A 24,724-nucleotide genomic window follows, 5' to 3' on the forward strand; every position below is an offset into this window, starting at 1 on the left:
TAGGCCGCGGCCCCGCCACGACGCTGCGACAATTCATACTCGCATCGGATTGCAAACATCTCGAATCAAAACTTGCGGACGGTCTCCGCGTGCATAATCTCCGAGCATTGGAAGAATCGTCGTCGCACTGCAGCAGGACTGCTGATCGGGGGAAACGCGTGTAGAACGAGAAACACGACTCGCTCGTGAGCGCTTCTGCGCTGCGCTGTCGCCGATATTCGTGCCGCCTTGAAGCAGCACGCTGCAGTTTCCCTATCGATGTCGCGCCCGCGGATCGTACGAATATTCCAGAGGCGGAAAGTAACGAGAAGAAAGAGCTCGCAGGAGTTTCGAAGAGCCTCGAGAGTCTCGAAACAGGACCGAAATCGTTCGGCTTTTTCTCTTTCTATAAAAACCTCGATGGAAAATTCGTTTCGTCAAAAGGCCATCGCGCGTATAGAAATGAAATGCGGGGAAGATGGCGAGCAGCCGAGACGCTCTCGCAAAAGTTTATCGGCCACGACGCTATCGCTGCGGAGCGCGGGTAATTGCGGGTTAATTCGTCGTGGCAGCAGTCCGCCGGGGCTGCGTAATGGTGGGGAGCTCGTGTTGCCTGCACGGTGGGATTCTGCGATGGCGTGGGCGACAAGTGCATCATTGAGAGCTCCCCCCTGCCAGGCTTTCCCTCGTCGTGGCGAGTTTGATCTTCGGAGCAAGTTGCGCAAAACGCGGTGGATCCGTGGAGAAGATACGGAGAGTCTTGCACGGAGCTGTCTCTCATCCATTTAGTTCCACGTTTCACGCTGGTCACAACTGGATCACAAACGCATACGCTGCGGGGCGATCGTGCGCGGACTCTTTTCGCATTATTTCATTTGCCTATCTTCTTACTCGTCTGTGTTAAGAGCGCAGAGAGAGAGAGAGCGTGCACGCTCCGATCGCGAGCTAAGATTGGCACGAAATGTCAGTTTAATGTGTTTATACATTTATTTTCAACTGACAGTTCTCCATGTTGATATACTCGCAGGGTGCATATGCGCCCGAGTATTATCGTGTGAGAGAGTAATCCTGAGGAGCGAGGGACACGTGGAATTACGCCGAGCGATTCAACACGATAAAGCTGCAATGATATGCGAGTGGCCGTCGCCGCTCGTGCGAAATCAACCAAAGATTTCATGCTCCCGCGGCTCCCTGCTCCTGTGTCTATTAATTCGCTTTTCTTACGAGCTCGACATTAAGAGCCGAGGAACAGCAGATTTACTTTTTTATTAGCCTCAACGAGAGCGAGGGGACGAGCGATTTTAAGTGAGATATAAAACGAGAGAAATTTTCTCGATAGCGCGCCGCGCCCACGCGCTCATGATCGATATCCCCTGCGCTCGCGCGTCTCTCGCTCGCCCGCAAACGTTTCGTTGCCTCATTGTAAGCCTTTTTTATCTCCCTTTTCCTTGATCGTCCGCGAGATACACGAGGCGACTTGTAACACTCGTAAATATGCTAATAACGAGTGTGGACTCTCGCGAGAGATTATCGGGCTCTTTGATCGTCCGATATCCCCGGGTTTTTCGTGTCCCTCTGCCCGGGCTGCTCGTCAAACGGAGCCGACACTTCCGCACCGAGAGTCTTCGCTCTCCCTGCTTGCTCGCAGCCTCGTCTCGCCACTTTTCCTCGCGCGGTGTATTTTCCCTTCTCGGGATAGAAAATTCAAAATAAACGGCGAGAATCCTCATAAATTGGGGCAAATATGGCCGCGTGGTTAATGACGGAGGAGGGAGGAAGGAAAGTGCAGGAAAAGGGAGAAAGTTTGTAACGAATGGTGTATTAATTACAACAATTTATAAGCCCAGTCGTGTATGACAAAATGTTGTGCTAATCTCGGAATGACGGAGGCATAAATACTCCGAGGGTGGAAGCTTCGAGCCCGTGTGTGCGAGAATATTCACGCGCAGCCGATCGCGTGGGACTTGAACGAAACGCGAGAGTCCCCAGCGAATACGTTTGGGGACGTGTGTGCGTGCGAATGTTTAAGGGGAAGGACGAGAGGGGAGGAGAAAGGAAAGGCGTGCGAGTATCGCGCGGGCAGGCTGCCGGGCGCGATAGAAGCACAGAATCCGCCGCCCGCATGATGAGTGGCCGGCGTAAATTAGCCGGCACGTAAATTAACCGCCCCCGAGACTCGGTAATGGCGACCACGAAAGTAATATCGCGAGCTTTCTTGCGAGATCTCCGAGTCGAGACTCCGGTGGCCAGCGCCGGGTGGATTATGGAGGAGGGAGCGAGCGAGAGAGAACGAGAAGGTAATATCATTGAGGAGGGAACGGGAATGAAAAATAATGAATAATATATACGCGAGGGAGAACGTTTTATATGCAGAAAGGCCGACTAACGAACGTCGCGTGCCACAACAACTAGCGAGCGACGAAACTCTCGGAGAATTTCCACTCTAAAACGCAAAGGTCCTATTAGTCATAACGACTTTCCAGAATACGTTTCTTCCAAGTGTCATTCAAGGAGTAATAAATGCTACGCCGAGTATTTGCAGATTACAAGAAAATGCAGCGACTCTGTTTTTTTCAGTGCCTCACATAATTGCAGGATATACGGGAATATTGGTTTAATTACGTGGTAACGAAAACCTTCGTAATTTTTGCGAGTGGCTATGAGCTCCGTTTGACGCAGAATCGATATTAATCCATTAATAAATGTCTCGGTCTCTCGCAGGATCGTGCGTGTAACGAATAAACGCGATAATTCCACGATATAAATCGCTCTATAATAGAAATGTTATTTTTTTCTCGTGTTGACATTAAACGACGAATGTGATACGAGTGTACCGGTAACGAGTCTGGAACGATTCGCTGATGGATCGAAAGCCTGTAAAAGGGGGATCGAAAGCGTGGTTGCGCGGGGGGATCAGGTTTCGCGCACTCGCGTTGGAAAATTGAGCCGACAAATCGAGCGCATCGGAGACACGTGACCGCTCGTCAGTCGCGCGCGCCCCGTGTTTTTCGTTGTTTATTTAAAAATAGAGACGAGAAAAGTGGGCGTTGCCCGCGCCGAGGTTGGGAAGGTGAAAATGTACGTTTGCCTCGTTGTTTGATCGCGAGGCGATTTATAATAAATATAGAGGCCGATGAAGCAGAGCGAGAAGCTGCGGGCGCACCGGAAACAATTAAATCGTGTTTTACAATATGTCAGATAGTTGACACTCGTAACAACATAGTTGCGAGTCGTTCGCACGGGATCTCTACAGCGTCCCAGTATTTCTGCAGCTCGTACTAAAAGTGCCCGCGAGTCTGTTTAACTCTCGTCCACGTGGCACGCCGCGCAGCGACGAGGAAGAGGGAGAGAGAACGAGATTCGATCGTTTCGCTCGCGCAGGATTGCTGCGGACACGTCGCGTGCAACGAGAGCCCGCTCGCGCTACACTCTCCGTACACCCACTGAACTCGCGGCAGCTCTCGCCGCCGTTCCCTGTGTTTAACACCGTGTCGCAATTACAAAGCTCGTTATTAATAACGCAGCACGAGAGCGGCGTTTCTCCCTCGCCGCCGCGCCCCCCCCCCCCCCTCCTCGCCTCCTCGCCCGACGGATCCCTCGTATCTCGTAAACTATCTTGTCATTTAAAGCAAATAAAATGATCCTTCAAACCGCGTGACGTGTGCCGATCGACGGGCACGATTATAGCGGAGAAAAATTTCTCGGTTTAACGCTCTCGATACAAATCGATTTAACATTTTTATGGAGCTGCGAACCCGCAGTTGACAATGCTTCAAAGCTCTCGTGCAAAAAGCGCTCGCTTTCTCTCTATTTTATTTACCTTTTTGCATGCGCACGTTTAAAGAATGAAACGCGATGCTTTTCGTCTCTCGCCCCTATAAAACCGGAGTTTCATACGCTCGTGCGCGCGCGCGCCTCGTTACGTATCGCGGAGTTACGACAAAAATTTCTGCCACTCCGAAGCCATCGGGGGAAGAACGGAATGCGCGCGAGGTCCACGCGCGTTTGCACGGAGCTAGGAGAGCTCCGAGATACAGAGAGACGAAAAAAACTGCGTTACCGCATTCGGTTGTGAATATGCGAGAGAGAGCCGCGGAGCAGAGATCCAGAGAGAACGTTTAAAGCGTGCTCCGCGCACCGGAATGAGTGCTGAACGCCTTTAACGATATTGCCACCGCTTACAATGCTATCCCTCATCTCCGAGACCGATTGGACTTTAATATAGACGGAAAAAAGCGTTTCTCCGAGCAGTCGCGGGAGCGAAACGACTGCGAGGGAACTCCCAGCTGCCTTAAGCGCTGGGCGAGCGAATCTTCTCGCGAGCGAATTTCGATTATACTTTTTCCATTTTTATTAATAAACGCGGAATTATTCCACGAGCAGCGGAATTAAGGGGGTTGCTTCCCACACTCGAGCCCTCTCGCACCCACTCGTCCATTTGATCGATTTTTAGTGCTAAAAAGAGACGGAAATTGTTCTGAAATCGGTTCGAAAATTCAACTGCGCCACTCACAAATTACCGGGACCAATAGGCCCGAGGCGTTTGCACGCTTTTTATAGCGAGAGACGCTCGTAATATCCTGATACGATTGCGGCCTCTCCTTAAGGCATATTTATATATTGAGAGACTGAAGAAAAGACTCGATTCGTGAAGGGTGACCGAGCGAAAAGTTCGAACGCGTGGGCGTAGCCGATCGAGCGCGTATACGCACCGCGCGTACGTTCTCTCGATCTTCAACTCCGTAGCCGCACCGCGCGTCTATATCCACGTAACTGATTTCGTAAGTAACTACATCGGTGGCCGTTTTAATTGCCTCGAATTAAACCGTTTTAATTAGCCTCCCTATGTTCTCCGTCTCGAGGCTGTTCCTCTCGACTACTTCGTTTTTTATCTTCCTCTCTTCCGCTTCGCGTCAAGTAGCCAAAGTTTGATGTTCGAGGATAAAGAAAAGGGCGAAAAAAATCGTCCGAAGTATTCCATTTCGTAGGAAAATTATGCTCGAGGATTTCCCACTCATTTTTGCAGCATTCGCCAGAGTTTTGGGCCACAGTTTTGGGAAAGGGGGACTCGCGAGCGGGCTCACCGTTTGCGTCGGCAATAATTGAATGTACAAAAGGAATGGCCGCTAATGGACGAAGTAACGAAGATTTGCGAAGGGAGATTTGGTCGAAAGGTTGAAATAGCGAGGAAACGGAATGCGTATTTCCTCACCGTAGTCTCTGTATTTAGCGATGTTATTTTATAATTTTTCGAGATAAAGCGAAGTAAAGAGAGGAAGGGAAGAAGAAAAAAGAGGTACGAAGGGAAAACGAGTCGCGGACAGGTGCCACACGCTGTGCGCCCACCCTGACGGCGAGAGCTGCCGGTGCTGTTGCTGCTGGACTATGAATGTGTGGTAAATCGTCGGCTTTTCTGCACTGAGATTCTGCGAGGAAGAATATGATTCAGGCTGGTCCATACACGGCGATGATTCTCAAGCTCGACGGAGGGCCTCCCCGCTTTTCTCTTTCTTTCGGAGGGTAAAAGAGCGAGATAAAGAGAGCCATGCCTGGCGATAATTGTCGCATAAAGTCGGCACATTATTGCGTTATGGCTTTTCGCGCGGCGTCTACCGGGAAATTACGACGCTTCCACGCTGGGCGCGAGCATGCGGTACTCGAGAGAAACCCGGAGAGGAATCGGGGCAAGGCGGGAGGAGAAAAAGGGAGAGAGAGAGAGAGGAGGCGAGCATAATGGTGGCCTCACGCGACGATGTTCTCCGGATTCCTTTGGACTCTGGGCTGCGACGACGTCGTCGTAACGCCGAGGCGGATCGCCTCGAAAAAGAATCTTTTAAATAGGAAAAAAAATCGCAATTGCTGCTGTTCCAGTTCGCCGGGGAAATTTGTCTTACGAGTGGTAGATTAAATGGTTCGTAGAAAATTAAATGATTCCTCGGACGATGGTTCGCGGGGTGGGAGACTACGAGGGGCTGCGAATACTTTTTTCCCCTCGGGTTAGTTCGCGGGGCTGCGGAAACAATCGAGTCGCTGCGAACCCGTCGATAATTGGCCGCGCATCGATCCGAATCTCTTTAACGTATTAATTTGTCACTGAAAAATGAATGGTTCGGTGCGAAATAGATCGCTGCTGTTCGCCCTCGGTTATTTTGTCGCAGCGCGCCGGCTTGATTTATCGCAAATTCCTACCAATCTCTGCCTCTCCTCCTTCGATTTCTTATCCCCGATTCTAAACGAGTCCAGCGGACAGAGACGAGTCAGGGGACAAATAAAGGAGCTTCGGAAGGGGCCGAGCGAGGGGAGAGAGGAAGAGGGAAAAATGGCGATTCAGGAACTCGGTCTCTTCTGTCGCATTCCTCTCGAAATTCCACGAGCAAGAGAGCCCTGGTAAGCCTCTGGTGAAACAAACGAAAGACATTAGCGCTCTCCTCGCGAAGCATCGAGGTGCCCCTCGCGCACCTCGAGGGGAGCGAGCAGCTCTTCCGAATCCCTCGAATTTTTCGTCCCGAGGATCTTAGCATATTCGACAAACACACGCGTTAACTTGTACGCGGGTTTCTCTGAATTCCCAATTGGAAAGAGATAAGAATTGTCGTCGGAGCCTCTCGCCGATAAATCTCCCCCCGTGGGGGGGATCCTTCGCGAAGAAAACGCATCGATTAATTCTCATAAAAACGATCCGGAACGGTCACATCTCCGCGCGAAGAAACGCTCGCTCGAAATGAAGCGATTCTTCAACTTTGCGCGCACCAACCACTGGAAATTGTCGCAGATAACGTCCCGCCAAGAGAATAAGGAGGCAGGAAGCCCATAAAAAAAGATCATTGTTACGCGATGAGTGGTGTTGCCGCCGCGCGGCTGTAACAATCGTGTGAGAGACACTTTCAAGCCTTCAAGTGCGGCGGAGCCCGACGCACGAGGAACCGAGGCGCTGGACACGCATTCTCGTGGGAGTCAGAGCTCTCCGCCTCGAGGTCCTTCGCCTCGGTTTCTCTCGTTTTCGGCGAGAGAGAAAGACGAGAAAATAGGAAGCCCGAGCAAGAGAGAGAGAGAGAGTCGAGGGAGGCTGCGGCGCGGCCGAGATCACAAGGAACCGGCGCGTAGGACGACGAGAGCTTTATCTCGTAATCGTCGACGTTGAGCGCTCACCGCGCGCTCTCTCGACTCTGCATTCGGCGACTTTCTCACATCCCTGCACATTCGTACAGTCGCACGCACACCCGCGACCATATTTATTTGTGGGTATTCTCTCTCCCGGGGAGCTTCAGGAAAAAAGGTCAAATCCTCCGTGCGACAACCAATTCCAACTTCCTCCCCTGTAAATCCTCGCTCCTAATAATCCAACCGAGACCACTACGGAACCTCTGACTTTATCTCTGCGGAGGAGTCTCCGATCGGTGAACAAAAAAGCCTTCTGACGGGCAGAATAAAGCGAGGAGTTGACAGAATCGACGTAAAATTACGCTCCTTCCGCACAAACTCGTGTTAAAAATATACTCGACGATATTGGATTTACATTCGAGCCTTTCATTACGTAAATCATTCCTAAGCTCGACACGAAATGAAACGCATTTCACTGTCGCACTCGACTCAGACTTGACGAAATTATGAAATTTCAACATTCCGCTTACTATTTCCGAAACCACGAACCGATTTATTCGAAATTTTGATCGTTCGGACCCCCCCCCGTGACACCGAAGTTTGCAACGTTCGAGCCCAATGAAATGAAAAAACTCTCCAACAATTGCAGTAATTCTTCAATTCTGTTACCTGCTTGATTTGCAATTCGCAGTTTTTCTGTCTACACCAAAACGATCCGTGAAATCAAAAATTGCTGAACGAGAAATATCATTTTTGTTTATTTCGACTCCAACGCTGCAAACTTCAATTTGTGGACCCTTCCAGTAAGATTTTCACAGCTTTTTATTGAGTTTTAACACTTTTCAGGAAAATGGAATTTCCCAAGGAATCGTGTGCGACGACGAGATCGAATGAGTGCGGCGAAATAAGCAGCTTTACGAAGCCTGCTAGCAAAAGTTTCGATCTTCCAAAAGAATCGGCTTGCCTCGTCGTTTGTAAAGGCCTGGAAGAAAGTGTTGCACTGATATCGTTTAAAAAGGAAGGTAGGCAAGAAAATATCATTAATTAGTCCAAATATAAGCTTCGCGGAGTTGGCAGTACAGAAATGGCGAAGCATTTTGTTTGCGATTCTCGGTAAAGGGAATGAAAAAAGGGAGGGCGATCGGTGTGCAAAAAGGTTGAATCGGTTGAGGCCTCATTGCGATAGTTGCCGAGTCGTTTTGTTTGTCCTCGTATCCAGGGGGACGCCCCCGTAGAAGGAAGGAAGTCTCGAGTTCGCTGAGTCGAGAGCTGCTCGCGGCGCGAGAGATTCATCTCGCCGGTTGCACGTTCGGCAAAGGGGAGGGGTGGGGTGGGAGATGGCGAAAAAAGTTATCGCGAGAAGAGAGACTTTTGCAGAAGGATCGGGAGCGAAACGCGAGGGAGAGCGATCAGCGGAGGCGGTTGTGACGAAAAAGGGAAGGAGAGAGCGAGAGCAGGAGGAGCCGAGGGAGAAAGAAGCAGAAATACTAAACCGCCGTCCGGAGAGAGAGAGAGAGAGAGAGAGGCGCGATAGCGAGCGAGAAGGAACGGAGTTTCCGAGTCGCACAAACTGCTCGACAAAATACAAGCGACACAGAGGCGGTGGGATGCTCGCTTGTAAAAGTTGAAGCTGAGCGACGTCCGCGCGGAGAGCACGAGAAGGCCGCTTGGGACGTTGAGCGGCAGTTATACCGGCGCACACGTAATTAACAGGCCACCGTTCCGTGCCACGCCAGCAGGTGAATCTTCCGAGGTTCTCAACCATTCCATTCCCTCGGACTCGGACGTTAAAGAATTTCTAGCCTTCGACGACTAGGTCCACCCACGTTTGCCCCTCTTCTGGCGGGGACGCGGGCGAATTTGGATCCCCGAAGATCCGAGTTCCCGAGAGCGAACGAAAGCTCGGCTCGTTTGGGGGGGCCAGGACTTCCGGGTGCCTCGCTGGTTAGCCGCACATCCTCGATTCGGTTGACAGAAATGCGCGGAATTAGAAAATCAGTACGGAATGGCGAATGCAGTGTTTTTGTCGCTTGCTCGTCCGCGGCGGATCGCGCGCAAACTCTGCACACTGTACGAGTCGCTTATCTCGGTAGGACGTCCGTGGTTTCGGATCGGGCGCGAGGAGTCGAAACGCTGATATACAGAGAGGCACGAGCGAGTGTGAAATTTCGGAGGAAATTTCACAAGTTTCTTATTCCGCTGCGGATTTTCGATCCTCCCCACATGCGAAAAAAAATATTCGCCTGCGGAGCTCTCAGTGAATCCAAGGAGGCTACGACTATTTCCGAAGCATCGGAGGAAAATATGCCGTCGAAATATGGCACAGCGCATCATTTCTAGACACGCAGACACGTGACGTATCGATGATTGGGCTCATTACGATCGATTGGCAACAGCGCAATGTGCACGAGGCGATAGAGAAGAGGAAGAATAAGAAAAAGGACAAGTGACGAGTGAGTGTGTCGACGTGGGCTTGGCTCATGCGCTCAGGCTCGTAAATGTCAGAGAATCAACTCGCGGTTTTGTGTTCGTAGCAGCCGAACGTTTCTCGTCTCCGTCGTCGTTTTCTTCTTCTCGCTCGCGTAGAAAGTCGTCATTTTCATAAGTTTCGTGTCGCTCGCTCTCACGCGAGGGAGGAAGCGCCGAGGTGCGCGCGAGCAGAGAGAGAAAGAGGCGCGCGGAGGTGTATATTTTCAGTACAAACATACGAGAAGAAAGAAGAACGTCGACGCCACGCTGGCTGGCTTATTTGCTCATTCGTGCGCATTCGCCGTGTGTTGCGTGCATGAATCGTCGGACGTACACATTGAAAACTCATCTCGGCTTGTTCGCCGGGGGATTAGGCTCCAGCAACGATCGATGGGACAAGCTCCCGGTGCTGTTACATAGCAAACACTCCAACGGAGAAGAAATCATTTATTTACCGCGTCAGTAACCCTCCGCACACACGCAGACGAATCGATAAATTTCTATCCACGTTACTTGGAGAGATACGACGATGGCGGAGCGTGGAAATATCTAGCAAATAATACGGACGCGCGGCGCACCAACGGCTCGAATAATAATATTTCTCGGCAATATTATACGTCACCGATATCTGTGTGCAGATATATGTGTTTATACAGAAAACGATCGATACATAATATAGTAGCTGTACATAACTACACGTTGAGCCCCGCGCAGATTGGGCAACAGTGCTTAAAAATAAGGAGAAACAAAAAAAACATATGCAGAAAGAAAGAGAGAGAGAGAAGGAGGAGAGACAAGATATTTATTACGCGGAGAGATTCCCGGCACTTACGAGAGTGAAAAGACGCGAGGGAAAATCCTCTCGGTACAAGTCCGCAAGGGGGACGGGCCTACAAGGAAGATTCTCAAGCCGTACGATCGCGGGTACAACGGAAAGACGCGTGTGCATGGGAGAAAAAACTTTGCCCACCGGAGCCTGGGAGAGGAGGGGAGGGGGCGTTTTTTAAAGCATACAAGAGGCTAAGAGCTAACTACAAAGTTTGTCGTACAAACGAGCCACGCACCGACGCGAAGGGAAAGAGAGAGAGAGAGAGGAAATTCAGTCGCGCGAGTCCGGTGAAAAAAGAGCAGACGTCGTGGGTGGACCAGCATCTTTCGCTTCCTCTTTGCTCCGATCTTTTTCCTCGTGCCGGTGCGTCGCGATCGCGTGGCTATATCGGCTACTTATGCATGCCTCGCCTGTATGTATATTCACCGCGCCCGGCGGTGTCTCTTTTCTCACACTGAAAAAAGTCCCGTATACGCGCCCGGAGCTCCGAGTCTTTCTCTTTCTCTTGTTCTCCTCTCGCAGCTAACAGGTGCTCGCCGCGACGACTCTAAGGACCTTGGAGAATCAACTCTCGCGGAGCGCTCGACCCCTCTCACTCTGCTGGCCATATCTTTTGTGACCAACAACGCGTTAAAAGGATGCGAAGAAAAAAAGTGATGGCGCGATCGAGCACGAAAGCTCGGGAGAAATCCGATTTTTTCATCGTTCTTACCCGGGCCTCTTTTCTCTTTGAATGTTTAGTCAAAAATTCAAAACTTCCTGCTCGATTGAGAACGAACGACGGACCTCAAAGGATACGCCGCAACTTTACCGTTCTCTCCCGTCCAACCCGACCTTGATGAGGTCGCCAAATTCTTTCTCTAAACTTACAACTCTCGGTCTTTCCTCCCATCTATCGAGCTCGAGAATCTTCTCTCCGGTTTATCGTGCATTCCGCGTCAAGACTTTCGACTCGGGAATGGAACTTTTTTAATGCTTTTTTATCGGAGGACAAAATATGTGAGGAAAGAGCACGTTTTCGACGATGATTTCAGAGATTCGAGCAGAAAATTTCATCAGACCGGGGATTGTAGATCGAATTCTTCAGTTTTTTTTTGTGTGGAAAGAGGAATTTTGTAGTTTACGAAAAACTGGTGACAACGGGACTCGAAATGTGGCTTCGCGGCCTCGAGGACACTCGTATGCGAAAGCACCGGGTCCGCATGGATTATTTTCATCGGATCACCCTTTCGTCGTGACTCAAAGCCCCTGCTCGCGCGACTCTTTTCTTTTTCGTCTTGTTCTTCGGCTCCTGCTTCATCCGCGAGCTCTGCTCCGACGTCCCATTAGCTTCGCGTCTTATTTACATTATAGCCGTTGCATTTTCTCACATCGAGGCCACACGCGAGTCCTCCACCTGCTCGACGTCGCGTATGCGTAACTTTTTTTTCCCCCTCCATTTTGAACGCATGATTTTCGTGGATTTCATCGAATGTCTCGATTCTTGGGAGCGTTCGAGGAACCGAAGTGGCGCTATTGGTCTGGCAATCTTTCGGGCAATTACGAGGCAAATTTGCATCGTAATTGCTGAAGCAAGGCTGCTCAAATTCACGTCATCTCTCGGGGAGCCCCGCGATCCATTTTTGTTTCTCCGCGTACGCGCGAGAGCAAAGGTCCGCGGAACAGTTCGGAGGAACGTTGTTCCCACCGTATCGCTACTTCGGAGCGCAAAGAATCGCGCGCGTCTGTTAATTTCGTTTTTTATCATCCCAACAGCGCGGTTGCCGCCGATAAGGGAAAAAAAGGCTCGTGTCGAATCGCGCTACGAGCTGCGACGCAGTAACCGGCGCGTAATGGAGAAAAATTGGCGAAATAGACGGAGCTCCGGTTACGATCGAACATCAATCATAATAATTGGGGCACCGGGTCTCATGATTTTTCATCAACTCACCTTACGCACCACGTCCCAAGTAGCCGGGCTCATGAGAATAACGAATGACCGTTTCAATAATTCATCGCGAGAAAGACGCACGAGCGAATCGAATCCTATCGCAGCTCTAAAACTAAATTAATTATCCTCCGATTCGAAATCTATTAAAAAGGAAGAGCAAAAAATAGACGGCAAAGATCCGTCTCGGAAGAATCGAAATAAAATATGAAAGGGAGTGACAAAAAGTTGGAAACTGCACTAAAATTTTGATATGACGCTGAAGTTTGCAACGTTACGATACTTCCTGAAATAAACAAATTGGTGAATTACAAAAATGTTTTTTTTTTTTCATTCATTTCGTTGGACTCCAACGTTGCAAACTTCAGCGTCGCATTTTGATCGGAATTCCAAACTTTCGAGATAATTGCTTTCGAAATGAGTCTTTGGACATAGATTCTTGGAAAACCGCGAACAAGCCCCGCTCCTCCACCCACCAGCATCCGGTACACCGTCCTCGACGTACTACTGCGACCTCGAACTTGAACTCGCGAGAGCGAGTCGAGGTGAAACTCGGCCCCGGATCGATACGCGCCACGCGCGCATCTTCTGACCTATATTGACTCACTCGCGCTGCCACCAACTCGTGAGTAATGGGGTAGGTGCAGGGAGGCGAGGGATGAGTTTGCTGCCGGTGAGGGTGGCTTTGAGAGATGCCTGGGCAGAAAAGCCCGAGCAACGGTGCTGTGAACGAAAGAGAGAGAGAGAGAGAGAGAGAGAGAGAGAAAGTAGCGTGATGTAAAAATACACAGCAACGGAGCGTGTCTTTCACTTTTGTTGCGTACAAGCGAAACTTCCGCACGTGTCAATCTCGCCGGAGTGGAAAGAGTGCATGAGAGAAATATCCTTTGTGTCGAGGACGCGAGGGCGAGTGGAGTTCGCGCGAGAATGTTCGATCCTTCGATTGCTGTGCCGAGGAATCGGAGCTCCGGAAAATCAGAAGTTCGTACTGTTATTACATTTATTACGACGCTGAAGTTTGCAACGTTGGAGTCCAACGAAATGAAGGAAAAAAAACATTTGTAATTCACCAATTTGTTTATTTCGCGAAGTATCGGTGCAGGTTGAAAAAATACAAATTGCAAATTCGACAGGGAATGAAATTGAAGAATTACTAGAATTATTGGAGAGTTTTTTTTATCATTTCGTTGGACTCCAACGTTGCAAACTTCAGCGTCATCATTTTTTACGATTCAAAACTTCGACGTTTCGAGCGGAACGTCCGATGCGGGAGTGTCTTTTCGAGCTCGATGTTTGACGAAACTCTCAGGCCACGAGTTCGAGGATATTCGAAGCTGCAAAAAGCTTCAGAGCGATTGGAAAAGCGACTGGAAAGCTCGCTGGAAAGTGAATTTGCTTGAATAAAAAGATTGTGTTCGAAAGAAAAAAAGGAGAAAGCATCTTTTCAGCTGAAACGCACCCCTCTTTATGGAGCAGGCTCGTGTCGTGTTCGTCGTCATCGTGATTCCACACTCGTGATTGGTTGCCAATGACGTTGCAGCACGCACGCAGCTCTTTTGAAACGTCACGACAGCTGCCCCTTTCAAAAATACTGATAAACCCGACTCCCTTGGAAGTTGAATAAAGAGAAAACGACGAGAAGGAAAGTCTGAAGAAATCTCGAAAAAATCAGATTTCACTGAGTAAGCAAACGACGAATAATAATCTTGGAGCAAAATTCATTTTGTCGAGTCCCTTCGAAGCTTCGAACGACGTTCCCGTTGATTGTTCTAACGAAAAATAAAGTTGAGCTCAAACGATAGAAAGTTGGTGCGAATGCATTATTGTAGAGGCTCGACTGAAGAGGCGAGCGGGGTGTGCGCATCGAAAGAGCGGGCAATATCGATTGTCTTTGTAACCAGTGCACGGGGAGTTCGTCCAAAGGGAGGTTCGCGCACGTGGAGGGATGCTCAACTCCCTCGTGGCTCCGAAGGCAGTGTGTGCATCCTCGGTCGAAGCTCGAGGACGAGTGTCGCTGAGGCGGAGCGGGAGGGAGTGAGTTGCGCTCGGAGCTCGCTGAATAAGAGTGTGGATTCACGGTCAAGGTCGACAACAACCCCTAGCAACGGAGGAGCCCGGGGCGAGCGCAAGCTCGGCTTTTCCCTCGCGCTTTTATTCGCATCGTTCGTCGTCCTCACCCACAAACTAGCCTCTTGCACCGCGGGAGCAGCTTTGAAGCTGCGGCGCGCTTCGCGAGCAAACAACTTCTCGCCTTCCGCCGTCAGATAAGCGGCGCAAACGATAATCCTTTTTCTCGATCCCCTTTCCCAGCCGAGCCACAACCCTCGGCGCAATATAGCCGCGTGTCTTTTTTTTAGCGAAACACCCCTCGACGCAGCGACCAGCGAGAATTCGCGCCTCGCTGCACCACCCCCTTTATTCCTGCGTTAAGTAACGCGGCGCTATCGCTGTAGGGGAAAAAATACCTCGCAGTGGGAAGCAACCTCTTCGCTCTCGTTCTCGCCTGTCAACGGAATCGCTGCGACATACTCGCCGTCGTCGACATACGCGTTCTCGTTTGCACAGACCGTTTTTCTCCTTTCCGAGAATCTACGTCGATGGCTATTGGTATTCCGTCGAAGCTTTTTTCCCTCCTCCGAAGCTCTTCGAACTCTCTGCTCCCCTGGGAAACTCGAGAACCTTCCAGAATCTTGGAACTTCTTTTGAGAAAGCGACTCGTCGACTTTTTACAACGTACCCACGCCCAAGAAGATTTCGACTCCGGCGATACTGCCAGTCCTCAGCCGGATCCGAAGTTCTCTACAGTTCGGACAGAAGCTTCTCGCCTCAAAGTTGAGTAGAAAATCAAATCCGGAGAATGAGAATCGATGGAAAAACTTTCCCCACTACTTCGCAGCTGGGAAAAAACCCCGCGTCGCCACTCCAACGAACCCGGAGATCGCAGCCGTGCAATAAAAATAAAGAATCGCACTGCGCTGGTCAGGAGAACGAGGAAACATCGTCAGCCCGTTTTCGTCAGCAGCCCATCGTCGAAGCCAAGTTTCGCATGCTGTACGGAGAGAACTTTCTACAAAATGCTTCGAGAGTCGAAAGAATGGAGGAAACGAGGTGCGGTGTATAAAATATATCGCCGAGGAGAATATCGGCGCGTCGCATTACTCGGGGAAACACCTGTGGCCGGGCGCACGCGGTGTCGCGCGCGATGAGGAAAGCAACGGTCGAGAGAGCCACCTACGCGGAGACACTCTTGTTGGGAGAGAACTCCTCGTTACGCGCAGCGAGAATCGACCGACTCGGGGGAAAGAGAAAGAGAGAGAGGCGGACGGGGAAAGAGCGTGCGGCTTTTGCCGCAAAAGAGAATTCGTTACACGCTGCGACTCTCGGCGTCGTACACGCGGGAGTATACATTTATTATATTCACACGAATCGCCCGCTCTTCGTCCCTCTCCGCGACCCGGTCTCGCCTCGCGGCTCGTTATACGCCGAGAAAATACCCGAAATGATATTCCGCGGGAGAAACACATCGGCGCGCACAACCGCGCGGCGCTCCAGCGCACGTAGGCGTTTGAAAAACGGGCGCGACCTCGTATCTTTATCCTCGGGCCTCGATAAATTAAGGCTCGCTTTGTATCACGAAGAATCCGTCACGGTCTCTCTAGCAAGGCAAAACTATTTTCTAATGAGATTCAATCGACTCGAATTATTCATCGGCCCCTGCAGCTCTAAACGGCATGCAGAGACGCCAGGCACGCGAGTGATAATGGAACGTGTCGCGCGTACTGCGAGAGCCCCCTTCGATTTTTTCCTCCATGAAATATCGTCGTGAGATTCTCGAAATGCGCGATGAAAATCGAAAGAGAATCTCGGACACGAGCCTGTTGGAAGGAGGCTCAGAAATTCTGTTGTCGAAAAGCCAACTTTCCTTGTTACGAGTAACGAATCATTACTGAGATTCCCTTCGACGTCGACACTCTTGTCGGCTCACACGGAATTGGGAATTGGTTACAGAGAAGAGGATAATCCGTTGCCAGCGCACCGTGACGACTCGATCGTTCAGATTTTCAGGGCAAACTTTTGTTCCGGACTCGAGTCAATGGCTCAACGTCTCCGGCAAACTATTTTCGTCAGGATCAGAAAAGTTGAGCAAAACGTGGCAAAAGAGAGCGAGTAAGTTGGACTCGAATGGGCGGGCCCAAAACTGACGACGCTGAAGTTCGCAACGAGTCCAACGAAATGAACGAAAGAATGAATTTATCGCCTAGTTTTTATTTCACGAAGTATCGATGCAGGTTGAAAAGCTACGAGCTGCAAATTCGGCAGGGAACGAAATTGAATACTGGAATTGTTGGAGGATCTTTTAAAATCATTTCGTTTCACTCGAACGTTACGCGAACTTCAGCGTCATCAAAACTACGGGAGTGTCGATCCTTTCTTCGCGTTTCGAGCACAAGTTTCACGAACTTGTGAAAATATGATTGAAATTTGCTTTTTCCTTCGATGCTAAGGCTTGGGTTCACCGAATGACTTTCCCACTGGCGTTGCCACGCACGTTTCCCCGACTCGTGAGAGCGGCTCCGAGTTCCGTAGACTTCTGTAATCGGATGGGTGCGTTTGGTGATAAATTTATCGGAAGTAACGGATCGCGATGCGAGAGGAGGTCGGTGATTGAGAAAAGTGGAGTTTCACAAGAGCCCGAGTCGAGGTAGCGATGGCTCCTGGCCTCTTAGAACGGGCCACGAGGCAGGAGTGCTCGCTGGGATACACGGACGAAAGGTACCGCGAGAGTGTGCGCGCGCGTGTTCATTCGCGTGCAATTATACCGAATGGGTTTCCTAATTGCCGGGGGCGCGTATATGCGCGCGTCCTTTTCCGTGGCTGCTGCTCGCTCGACTCCTCGTGATTGCTCACGTTCGATCATCGCCGGGATGCTGCGATCCGGGCTCCGGGACGGCGCAGCAAAAGAGTGAGCGAGCAAGCGAGATTTGCAACTTGCTGGCAAGTATTTTCGAGCAAGGGGAGGAAATATGACAAGAGAGAGAGAGAGAGAGAGAGGAGCAAAAGTGGAAGGAGGAGCAGGGAGGAACGACGCTGGAGGAGTGGAAGCGCCACTGCGAGGATTATCGATAAAAATGGAGAGACGATAGCGGGAGAGAGAGCGAGGCGCCCGGCGGGCGGTTGGGCCTCGGTCCCAGGACGCCGGTCCACGGGGGCTTCACCCCGAGGCACATTTGCCCCCACCCTCGGATCATTATACCCGGCTGATGGGTACGCACGGGAGCTGCTCTCGTCTCGGATGAATTAAGGCAATCTCGCATCCCCCTTTTTCTTTTTCGTTTTAATCTCTGGGCATTTTCTCTCTTTTCTCTTTGTGGAAGCGAGGGAGCGGAGGTACGCGCACGCGTCGATTAAAACCGAGTGGGATATCTCGTGGCGGGGCGAGAGCGAAGTGAGAAATGGACGAATCTGGTGCGCTCGCGAGCCCGGTGTCTGCCGCGTACGAAGAAGCAGGGAGAAAATGAAGTCGATGGCCCCTCAAAGTAGCAAATGCTCCCGCGGAGAGCTCAGTGAGTTTTCAGTCCCATTTACGTTTCTCCTTCTTCCAATAAATGCCTTCGCGGTGCTTTCGCACCGCCGCTTCCTCCCTCTCCTCGTAGCGACTCTCGCCGTCGCGTCTCCTCCTTTGTACACCCGAGCAAACGAAACCGGACAGCCGTGACACCTGACACCGTACACGCGCGCGCCCGAGTCTACTCGCGCGGAAGCGCGAGCGAAACGCGACATAAAACGTAAAACAACAGCAACGAGAACAACGAGGAGGAACATGGAAAAGAAGGAGGAAAATAAAGAAGAAGAAGAAGAAAAGAAAAGACGAGCGTCCGACTGACTTTGTTTTTTGTGTACGAAGACGCGATTATGAGGGAGCGCCTCGCGGCTCAGCTCCGCGTAACCCACCGCATCTCTCCCGCGCAAGAGACAATGAAGTTACGTTCGCGCGCCCACGTACAGACTCTGCCAACGACAGAAAACCAGTCAATTGTGTATTCGCTGGACACACATTTGCCACGTTTTCACGTACTCGAAACTTTTATTTTCGCAGACGGAGACGCGTGCGCATTTATTGAGCGAAGTGTGCGAACGCATCCGTCGAATTATCCTCGTCGCGGTTGAATCACGACGGTGGTGTTAACGTCGATAAACTCGCCTCTCTACACACGGCACGCGCGCGCACTCACGAGCTCAACGGCTGTGACTAAACGCACGAATTCAATGCGCTCCGCGAATGCAAGCCGGTGTTGTAAACACGAGCAACGATTCTCGCGCGTGTATTCCAGAGAAGAAGAGAAAGATCGCGAGAGGGTGGGAGCCGGGAAAATTTGCATTTCGAAAGGCAATGAAAAAAGAAGGTTTGATGGCTCTCCTAAACTGGCAAAGGCCGTAAATGATTTAGTTAATGGGCAAAAGGATAAAAAGTTATTTATGTTTGTGTATAAATTCGTGTATATAATAATAGCGCGAGTTTGGCTTCCACGCACTCTCACGTTTTACGACTAATTAATTAAATATCCGCGCACACGTGTACGCTCTTTTCCACAATGAATTATATTTGAGTTTCGTAATTTGTGCAGGTTTTCGTGCAATCGTCAGTTTGCCCGTTATATTCCGGGGGGGGAAGTCGTCGCGGGGGAATTGGAGAGCTTTTATGGGGCCACGTGGATTTTTTTACAGCCTCCCAGCGTCCGTCCCTCCCCTCGGCGTTCGTTATTTAATTTTACGATTATTTAACTGCGAGTTTTCGCTTACAAGTGGGCTTTCGGACGAGGCATGACGCGGTGACGATCATTTCGAGGAATAACGTGGACGCAGCCTCGTGAAAATTTGCCCCGTGTTCGGGGCTCGTCACTCGTCAAAGTCCCGTAAAGTCCCACGATCGTCGGAATTTAGTTGATGAATGGGGAAAATGGAGATGAAAAGAGGACTGCTGCGACACGAGACTCGAGCCGAGGCGAGGATCGCGCGAAGCGGAGCCACCGCTTCGCGAGCCGCGTGAACCTCCTGCGAAGGCTGAATTGCTCGCGTCAAAGGGTCAAAGGCGAGCTGAGGGAATGAGAACGGGCCAGAGAGAACGGAGCGAAGAGGCACAGCGCCGCGTCGCGCTCGGCACGCGTCGCGAAATCTCCGAAGCGTGAAATCCACGCGGGTAAACACTCGGCCGATAAAATACACACACACACACACAAACGGTGCCGATACGCGCTGGTCACGTCCGGAGACTCGAAGTTTTAAGCTCCGGAGAAGCGCGAACGTTCCAGGGTGCGCGGGGGCGTTTTTTCGGGTGGGAGATCAGAAAATTGGGGCAGTTGGATCACGTGGGCCTCTGCGGGGACGAGGAGCGCAGAATCCGGAGCACAGGAGGGCGCCGGGAACGAGCTTATTTCCGAGCGCCTCGGGGCTCATGCTCCCCGACTATCTCCTCCGCGTTTTAACCCTTTTGCTCTCATCTCCGTTTCCTCGTTTCCCCGAGTTTTTCTCGTTAACGATTAACTCGTTAAGTCGGCATTGTCTCGGGCTGATTTTCACGAGAGAACGAAGCAATTGGCGGGGCGACGCGATTAAAACGAGGAACGTAACCGCCCTCCGCGAGACCTCGCACGCTCCACTTCCGTCGCTTAGCGCCTCAACGCTTCGCCGAGCTTGCCGACGCCTCCAACCCGAGCGCGCATCGCCGACACGACGAGAGCGCTTTCTCCCGGCGCCCTTGCTCCTCTTTTTCCTTTCTTACACCCTCGTCCCTCCCCCTCTCGCTCTCCTGACCTGCCCCTACACGCTCGACGCGCCACCGAGCCACCCTCGCACGTGACACGATCGAGGAGCGTCTTCCGCTCGGTCGATCAACCCCACTGACCCAACTACTAATCCAATAACAGCGAGAACCCTGTGCGCGACCCAACGAGAGAGTATCGACTTTGCAACGCGCCCGAGGGACGATCGATTGCTTCGAACCTTTCGAACAACATTTATCTCTCGCGACAAACGAGATGTTTACGCTTGTGAGGGATTCGAACTTTTGGGGGAGAACGCACCGAAAAAATGGGGGAAAAACGACCGGGATTCGACGAGGGACCTTAACAGAGCAATTTCACCAAGTTACGGGAGTGTTTTCTGCTTTTTAGGGCTCAGCAGCGAGCGCTCAGAGTTCCTCGGAAGCCTGTTATTTTATGTAGAATCGATTGAACACTCGAAACACTCGAGTTGACCGAAAGCGCGTCGTGAAAAATTGAGATAATTTAGGCTCTTTCAACTCTTCCCACCATTTGTTACCGTCGCGAGGGTTATTTCTGCACACCTGACCGAGTTACGGGTTTAACCTATAAAAAGCTCGCTGCGAGATCGATCAGTTCGCGGGGGCATTTCGGGAGGGAAACGAGCATTTATGCCGTACGAAAAAATAATCAGTCTCCGGCGACTCGGAACGGCGACACGCCGCTTTCAACTTGTCCGTACTTTGTTTCAATTCTACGTATTCTACGCAATGTTTGCTTACCCAGACAAAAGTGTTATAAAGTCCGCCTCCGAGTCGCGTGTAGCATCCGACAAGCTGCGTGATCAAACGAATTTCTGTCACGACGATCAACGCGACAGTATAACAAACAGTTTTTCCACGACGTTTTAGTCGCTCGTTTGTAACGACACTTTTACAGTCACAACAATATTTCGTCTAACCTCCTTTTTTTTTATTCCGAACGTTACGAATACGATAATTCTGGCACAATTATTCGTTGGCTACTGAAATATTTTCAGTACTTTTATCACAAGACATTTGTTCGTGAATTTTATCCAATTTGACACAAAGAGAGTTCGCCTGAACGGTGATTTATCGGGAGTTTGGCACTGTTTATTTCGTCACTTTGTTTCCCGAAGACGCCAGCGTCGTTCGAGCACTCGCCGTAGTTTCTATTTCGCTCTTATCTTACGCAAGATAATAAAGAATAAAAGAATCGATTTTAGATTCCGATGAGGGTGGGCGTGAGTGGAATAACGAGTGGAAAACGATTGATTGGCTCGATCGAAGTACTTGATCTCAATATTTCGAGTCCGTTGAGCAGAGCGTGGCGCGGTGGTTGTCCGAGTCGGTGCGATACTTGTTGATTGTGTTGTGAATCGATGGAATGAGAGCTTCGGCCACGAGTCTCGATGTTTCGTCCCCTCTCTCGTCGCGACTCCTACTCGTATTTTTCTCGAGTAAACACAGGAGTTTGAGAGTTTCGCGAGTGTTAGATTCGCGTTATAAACACACGAGGACGGAGCAGCGGCTTCGAGGCGATTATTTCGAGGGGGGGAAAAAGAGGGAAGAAAATAAAAGAAAAGTAGTAGGGACAGCGTTCGTCGTGGGCACGGTTGAGGACACTGAGCAGCGCGGGCTTTTATTTATCACTGAAGAATCCGTAAAATCCTGGTTCTACCACGTTCGAGGCACCGAGTCCGTTAGACCGTTCGTCTCGGGGGAGGGGGGGGGGGGGGGGGGGAAATAAAACAGCGAAGCGGGAGCAAAGCAGAGGACACTGGCACGAGTTTTTTCGGCTGCACACAAGAAACGACGAATGGATCGATCACTGGAACTCGATGACGGACGATCTCAGGGCCGTCTTCTCCTCGCACCGAACAAAAATCGTACAAAATAAGCGACGTCCGCCAAGAATTGTAGGTTGAAAAATAACAAAAATATATTATTGAAACCCGGTCGAATAAGGGAGCGCAATCAAGCCGTAATTTCCTGCACTCGATCGACCGATGAGAGTCGCCATCGTAAACATTCGTGCACGACCGTACTTCACGACCCTCGGCTCATAAAACTTAACTTTTTCTTACATCTCCGATAAGAGACTGCGAGTGTCCCCGGAGATAAGGCGCGTATAATACTGACGCACGCACGCGCGCGCGGCCACGGGACTTGACGATCGCACACGAGCCGCAACGATCCTTCCAGTAGCGCTGTCTCGCGCCGACTGCGAGGCCTCGACGGCGGGTGTTTGCGCGAGAGAGTTTCACCTTCGGCATGCCTCGGCGAGACCCTATCATCCCCCTCCCACTCTCCGCCGCTCTCTCTCCCCCGGCTTCTCGCTTCTCACGCAACCCCACCGCCGCCCCCTTCCACCCTACCACGACGCGCTCGGTCGGACGTCCCGCGCGATATTCGACGTGTCGTGTGTGGCTGCTCTCGTCCTCCCCCCCACTCCTCATTTTTCCACGTGCGGCGCGCACCAGCAGCGCCAGCGTTGCACCGAGATGCGGAGGCCTCTCTTGCCCCTCGCTCTCCCGGGCGCTTCGACTCGGCCGTGCACCGTTCCAAGCGCCTCGTCTTCCCACTTCTTCGCTCATCCGCGCTGCTAGAGCATCGGCCAACCGAGGAAACGTTTACCGGCGTTTTGCTACTGCACCTAATATCGCCCATCTTCATCGCACTCCTGGCTCCTTCTCTGCCCCGCAACCGCGAGGTTCACTGTGCTCGCTCCGCTGTACCCACGACCGCGAGAAACCCCCACCTCGCGTTCGAGTTCGCCCTCGCCTCGCGTCTCTTTCGTACACGGAGCTAAACTCGCGCCGCGCCAATGAAAAGCGAACGAAGGTGGGTAGAGCGCGGGCAATCCGGGTCGGTTTCGTGACGACGACTCGGCGGACGAGCATCGACAGCGGTGAGGAGAGCCTCCGGATTTCCGGGAGCTTCCGATTCGTGCGCTGGCAGCATCGAAAGCTCCGATAGAGCCCGAGCTCGAGCAGGGCTGAGCTTCCGTCTGCTCAGACGGAAGCTGGGATTGCAAGTTGTGGATTCTATGCCAAAGACTTTCGCTTTTGGCAGTTACGGAAAGGCGAAACACATTCGCGAAGGCTCAAAATAAAATGCACGCGCTCGTCACGAATTTGGAGAAACTCATTTGGGCTTCTTCGTCACCAAACAACCGAAATTTCGGCTGTTTCTTCAGACACTCGATCAACCGATATTCCAGAATCGAAAGCTCGTACTAAAAGTCTCCAAAAGCTTTGTGCTTTCGTCACAAGACGTGACAAATTTCTTAAATCCTTTCAGGAGTCCAGCATTTTTGGGAACAATTATCTCCGATGTAAATAACTCAATTGTGAGGCGAGCTTGATATGCTGAATCAGCGTCGAATCGAGCAACGAGCACGTTCGAACTGATTCAGTCCCAAAAACATTCCGTCAAAAGCCAGCAAACCGACTTCAATTGCTTCGCCAATATAAAAACTTTTTAAAAAACCATTAAAACTATATTTTTTCGAGATAAAAATCAAAAAATTTGAAAACTAAAACCAGCATCGAGTTTCTAGATATTCGTGTCAAGCATTTTCAAAACCAATTATATTTCGCAGTTTAAAAAACGTCTCTAAAGCTGGCCCTCACTGTCCCCCGAGCCGGATTGCCCCGAGCTGCCTCGAAGTCGGATTCTGCTTTGCAGGGCTACCTCGCACAGCTGAAAGGCAATCCTTAGGTATTCCCTCATTCGCGAAACGCTCAAATCTCGTCGCCCGGTCTCCCTTCCGTCCTCGCTAGAGCGCGAGTTTTTCATTCTCCATCATTTCCGGGGATCTTTTCGGCTCTTAATCTCGCTGAGAGTCGAATTGGGTGCCTTTGCACTCGGCATCCATGGAGACGCACGTTTAAACAGAGACAAACATTTATCACGAACTCGCGGGAGAGTTTCATCGACGAGAAAGAACGGGCCACGCCTTTCGCTGCTCCCCCCCCCCCCCCCCCCCCCACGCCCCTCCTGGCCGCCCCGCTCCGACCCCGCCGTCGTTCGCCTTTCCCACTTTTCCTACCTTCGTTCACGAGGCTCTCTAGCACCTCTCGACTCTTCTCCTCGTCTGTCGATGTACGTCGTGCACTCCGCGACGCTTTTCCTGGCGCCCCCGCGCTCACTTTCCACTCCCTCGTACCGCGATCTTCCACCTCGACGACTTCCCGAGCCTCCTGCGCATCGTCAAACGCATTTTCGTACTTAACTTCATCCTCCCTCGTCTCTTCCTTGAATTTATAAGGGAGCTCAAATTCAGGGAAAATAAAATTTGGTTTCCAAGTCCAAAGTGCTCGTGGATTTAATTAAAATGCTCGAATGGTTGAAATTCGAGGAATTCTGTTATTCTGTGCTGGGAATGGAAGGTGAAAGATAAAACGCTTTCGCAATGTGATATTTTCACGTTGTAAAAAACAATGATTAAAATCGGGAGAAGTGACAGCTTTGTTCGTGAACCTCGAAGAACGAAGTCGCTTTAATAAATAACATTGTAATTCGCTTGAAAGTGAATTTGAAAATAAAGCATTTCGCATTTATCGTATTCCATCGCATAGTTCCTTACAAATTTTTGTCAACATTTTCATTTCCGTTTTCCATGTTTGAGTCGATA

At 50.9% G+C, this 24,724-nt stretch overlaps 2 protein-coding genes across 2 annotated transcripts in view; one reads left to right on the plus strand and one right to left on the minus strand.

The window, feature by feature from the left end:
• The window catches only part of klu (klumpfuss), a 34,948-nt gene extending 12,651 nt beyond the window's left edge, over nt 1-22,297 (minus strand). Inside the window, exon 1 of the mRNA XM_043431065.1 lies at nt 20,848-22,297. The gene's annotated coding sequence lies outside the window, so the exon portion shown is untranslated. The remainder of the gene's footprint in view (nt 1-20,847) is intronic.
• The window catches only part of LOC122417522 (glycogen-binding subunit 76A-like), a 122,068-nt gene continuing 110,375 nt past the window's right edge, over nt 13,032-24,724 (plus strand). Inside the window, exon 1 of the mRNA XM_043431068.1 lies at nt 13,032-13,286. The gene's annotated coding sequence lies outside the window, so the exon portion shown is untranslated. The remainder of the gene's footprint in view (nt 13,287-24,724) is intronic.

This window comes from Venturia canescens, chromosome 10, assembly GCF_019457755.1.
Source record: "Venturia canescens isolate UGA chromosome 10, ASM1945775v1, whole genome shotgun sequence".
Lineage (NCBI taxonomy): Eukaryota > Metazoa > Arthropoda > Insecta > Hymenoptera > Ichneumonidae > Venturia > Venturia canescens.